Below are 5674 nucleotides of genomic sequence, written 5' to 3'. Positions count from 1 at the left end.
AGTTGTGATTGGGGGCAGCCTTTTTTTGTAGTTCATCTCCAGATCAATCCATTGCACTTTGGAACATTCTTGACTAATCAAACATTGTTTAATCTCTCTTTCAACTAGACATTGCTACAATACTAAGACAAATAAGAACTTCTTTTACCTTGTTCTTTATGCGGTACCCATAAGAGATCTTACCTTAATTTCTTGAGTTGTGTATGACCAATATTGCTGATAAATAAGAACTCTATCTATCTATCTATCTATCTATCTATCTATCTATCTATCTATCTATCTATCTATCTATCTATTATCTATCTATCTATCTATCTATCTATCATCTATCTATGTATCTGGATTTTATTACAGGGTATATTTTTGTGTATCATTTCTTTTTTATTAGATATTTTCTTCATTTACATTTCAAATGCTTAGTAATTAAAAAATATAATAAATAGAATGTGGTATGGAGTTTCTTAAAAAAAAAGAAAGAAAGAAATACAGGAGAACACAGGTAAACACGTAGAAGTCCTTAAAAAGGAAATAAAAAAATCCCTTAAAGAATTACAGGAAAACTCAAACAGGTCAAGGAATTGAACAAAATCATCCAGGATGTAAAAATGGAATTAGTAACAATAAAGAAATCACAGAGAGACAATCGTGGAGATAGAAAACCTAGGAAAGCAATCAGGAGTCATAGATGAAAGCATCACCAACAGAATACAAGAGATAGAGGAAAGAATCTCAAGTGCAGAAGATACTAAAGAAAACATTGACACAGCAGTCAAAGATGTTATCACATTCCTGAGGCAGTTCTGTCAATTTTCACTCTTTTACTCTTTTATGTGTGATCGACTTTCTTTTTTAAGAACGATTATTTCCATTTGAGAATGAGAAACTGGGATTTATAAATTCACAACCTTGATGAACCCAGAGACAAAGTGGTACAGAAGGACTTAAGCCTCCCCTGTTTTCCCTGCACAGAAACATTCCAGTTGCTTGTATCCACCATATTTAGTGACTTTGCCCTATGCTTCAAAAGTGACTTTAATCAATATCAAACAAAATAAACAAAGATCTGGTAAATAAGGTTATCCCTGTTTTTATTGCATGGAGTTCAGAAAAGTTTGGTTTTATAACTTGTTGAACTTTGTGATGCGGGCTCTTGGCAGTTTACAACACAGTAAGCAGTAACTTGTGGTTATGCACATTGCCCCATATTCCCCCAAATTCACACACCTTATTTTGGATAAGTAAGTTCTATATATTTATTTAACAGCAGCATCATTTTACACATGGAAAAATGGTTATTTATTCTCAGTTTATCCTTTTTTTTCTGTTGGCTGATCCATTCTTATAATGCAGGAAATAAATCCCTTAGAGAGAGGTGATCCTTCCCAATGTGCCTTTGTTAATTCCTTGAATTTCATACATCACATTTTGAATTCACTCATCTCTGCTTTAACTTCTCATGGATCTGTCCTTTATCCCAGAACCACCAACTTAGCATTCTCATTTTTTTTTAAACCCATCATGTCCAGTATATACTTTTGGGTATGTGGTGTTTTTCTTAATAGGCAACACACATTTTTTTTTTTTTTAGTATTCATTTGTTTTGTTTAATTAAATTTTTTTTTATTTCTAGACATGGTGACTTACATCTTTAATCCAAGCATCTGAGATTCAGAGGCAGGTGGATCACTGTGAGTTCAAGGTAGTCCTGGTCTATACAATGTGTAGGCAGGTCAGGACTTCACAGAGAGATCCTGCCTTAAAACAAAAGTTAAAAAAAATTAATTCTTTGAGAATTTCATACATCATGCTTTGGTTATTTTTATCCAATTTTATTAGGTATTTACTTCATTTACATTTCAAATGCTATTCAGAAAGTTCCCTATACCCTCTCCCCACACCCCCACTCTCCTACTCATCCACAGGAACACACTTTTAATGAAAACCTAATATTCTATTTCTGGAAGCTTCCAATTACTAGTAGATTCTCAGCTATTGTTGAGACAGTAGGATCACCCCCAACCAACACATACTTGCTGGAATGTTTTCTGGCTTGAATGTCTAGATGTCTTGTATTTGTTGTCACAACTGTTTGAGTTCATATATGCTGTTCTCCACCTGTTTTACTTCTGGATCTTATAATCTTCGTGTGTGTGTGTGTGTGTGTGTGTGTGTGTGTGTGTGTGTGTGTGTGTGTGTGTGTGGTTCTTCTACTCTCAGCAGTGTTCTTTCACGCACTTGTGAACAGCCATGAATCCACACAATGAATCTACTGTGAAGATTGGCTAGCTATGCATCAAGGAGATGCATTAATGTTCTTCCTGCATATCTGTGGGATGATGCCAGACCCTCTGGAGTTATAGACAGTTGTGAGCTGCTATATGGTTGTTGGGGATTGAACTTGGGTTCTCTGGAAGATCAGCCAGTGCTCTTAACTACTGAGCCACAGCTCCAGAACTCTGTGTTTTGATTCATTTACTTACTTAGATGAATAAAGAGAATGATCTTATCCGCCATGCTTCTTGGCATTGTATAGATTGAGTAAAATTGATGGAAAAGGTTAAAAGTCAAACTACAGTAAAGGAAACAATAGAAGATTTGGTGCTATCCTCCTGTAAACTAACAGCAAATTTTATATCATCTCTTAAAATATTTTTTTATTTGATGTTTTCTTTATTTACATTTCAAATGTAATCCCTTTCCCTGGTTTCCCTCCCTCCTGGAAACACTCTATCATATCCTCCCTACCCCTGCTTCTATGAGGGTGCTCCACCACCCACTCACCCACTCCCACATCCCAGCCCTTGATTCCCCTATACTGGGGCATCTATCGAGCCTTCATAGGACCAAGGACCTCTCCTTCCATTGATGCATGCCAAGGCCATCCTCCGGTACATAGGCAGCTGGAGCCAGCTGTACTCCTTTGTTGGCTTAGTCCCTGGGAGTTCTGGGGAGTCTGGTTGGTTGATATTGTTGTTCTTCCCATGGGGTTGCAAACCTCTTCAACTCTTTCAGTCCCTTCTCTAACTCCTCTATTATGGTTCCTGTGCTCAGTCCATTGTTTGGCTGCTAACATATGCTTCTGTATTTGTAAGTCTCTGGCAGGGCCTCTCAGGAGACAGCCATATCAGGCTCCTTTCATCATGTGTGTCTTGGCATCTACAATAGTGTCTGGGTTTGGTAACTGTATATGGGTGAATCCCTAGGTAGGCCAGTCTCTGGATGGCTTTTCCTTCAGTCTCTACCCTAAACTTTATCTCCATATTTGCTCCTTGAGTATTTGGTTTTCCTTCTAAGAAGTACTAAAGTATCCACACTTTGGTCTTCCTTCTTCTTGAGCTTCATGTGCTCTGTGAGTTGTATCCTGGTTATTTGGAGTTTTTGGGCTAGTATCCATTGATCAGTGAGCACATATCCCGTGTTTTATTTTGTCATTGAGTTACCTCACTCAGGATGGTATTTTCTAGTTCTACCCATTTGCCTAAGATCTTCATGAATTCATCGTTTTTAATAGCTGAGTAGTACCCCAATATGTATATGTACCACACTTTCGGTGTCCATTCCTCTGTTGAAGGACACCTGGGTTCTTTTCAGCTCCTGGCTATTATATAAGTAAGGCTGCTATGAACATAGTGGAGAATGTGTCCTTATTACATGCTGAAGCATCTTCTGGGTATATGCCCAGTAGTGGTATTGCTGCATCTTCAGGTAATACTATGTCCAATTTTCCAAGGAACCACCAAACTGATTTTCAGAGGGGTTGTCCAGCTTGTATTCCTGCCAGCAATGGAGGAATATTCTTCTTTCGCAACATCCTGGCCAATATCTTCTGTCACCAGAATTTTTTGATTTTAGCCATTCTGACTGGTGTGCAGTGGAATCTCAGGTTTGTTTAGATTTTCATTTCCCTGATGACTAAGGATGTTGAACATTTCTTTAGGTGCTTCTCAGCCATTTGATATTCCTCAGTTGACAATTCTTTGTTTAGCTCTTTACCCCAATTTTAATAGGTTTATTTGGTTCTCTAGAGTCTAACTTCTTTGATTTACATTCTTCTCCATGCTGACTGCCAGTTGAACCAGCACCATTTGTTAAAAATGCTGTCTTTTTCCCACTGGATGCTTTCAGCACCTTTGTCAAAGGTCAAGTGACTTTGTCTCTATTTCAATACCATGCAGTTTTTATAGCTATTGCTCTATAATAAAGCTTGAGGTCCGGGATGGTGTTTCCCCCTGAAGTTCTTTCATTTTTGAGAATAGCTTTTGCCTTCCTTATTTTTTTTTAATTCCAAATGAATTTGCAAATTGCTCTTTCTAACTCTATGAAGAATTGAGCTGGAATTTTGATGGGGATTGCATTGAATCTGTAGATTGCTTTCAGGAAGATGGACATTTTCACTGTATTAGTCATGCCAATCCATGTCCCTGGGAGATCTTTCCATCTTCTGAGATCTTTTTAAATTTCTTTTTCAGAGACTTGAAGTTCTTGTCATATAGATCCTTTCACTTGCTTGATTAGAGTCACACCAATTTATTTTATATTACTTGTGGCTATCATTAAGGGTATCATATCCCTAATTTCTTTCTCAGCCTGTTTATCCTTTGAGTAGAGGAAGGCCACTGATTTGTTTGAGTAAGTTTTATATTCTGCCACTTTGCTGAAGTTGTTTGTCAGCTTTAGTAGTTCTTTGGTGTTTTTTTTTTTGGGGGGGGGAGGGGTCACTTAACTATATGATAACATCATCTGCAAATAGTGATATTTTGTCTTCTTCCTTCCAATTTATATCTATTTGTTCTCCTTTGGTTGTCTAATTGCCCTAGCTAGAACTTCAAGTACTATGTTGAATAGATAGGGCGAGATTGAGCAGCCTTGTCTAGTCCCTGATTTTAGTGGGATTTCTTCAAGTTTCTTTCCATTCATTTTGATGTTGGCTACTGGTTTGCTCTATATTCCTTTTCCTATGTTTATGTATGGGTCTTGAATTGCTGATCTTTCCAAGATTGTCAACATGATGGGATGTTGAATTTTGTCAAATGCCTTTTCAGCATCTAATGAATTGATCATGTGGTGTTTTTTTTCCTTGAGTTTATTTATGTAGTGGATAATATTGATGGATTTCCATATATTGAACAATCCCTGCATCCCTGGAATAAGCCTACTTGATCACGTTGAATGATGTTTTTGATGTGTTCTTGGATTCGTTTGGCACGAATTTTGTTGAGTGTTTTAAATCAATGTTCATAAAGGAGTTTGATCTGAAGTTCTCTTTCTTTGATTGCTCTTTGTGTGGTTTAGGTATAAGCATTGCTTCATAGAGTGAATTGGGTAATGTAACTTCTGTTTCTATTTTCTGGAATAACTTGAAGAGTGTTTGTATTAGGTCTGATAGAACTCTGAACTAAATCCATCTGGTCCTGGGCTTCTTTTGGTTGGGAAACTTTTAATACCTGCTTCTATTTCTTTAGGGGTTATGAGACTGTATAGATGGTTTATCTGATCCTGTTTTAATTTTGGCATTTCGTATGTGTCTGTAAAGTTATCCATTTCATCCAGATTTTCCAGTTTAGTTGAGTGTAAACTTTTGTAGTAGGATCTGATGATCTTTTGAATTTCCACAGTTTCCATTGTTATATCCCCCTTTTCATTTCTGATTTTATTAATTTAGATACTGTCTCTG

This window comes from Mus musculus, chromosome 19 (genome assembly GCF_000001635.26).
Source record: "Mus musculus strain C57BL/6J chromosome 19, GRCm38.p6 C57BL/6J".
Taxonomy (NCBI): Eukaryota; Metazoa; Chordata; class Mammalia; order Rodentia; family Muridae; genus Mus; species Mus musculus.
Note: the sequence above shows the minus strand (reverse complement) of the source record.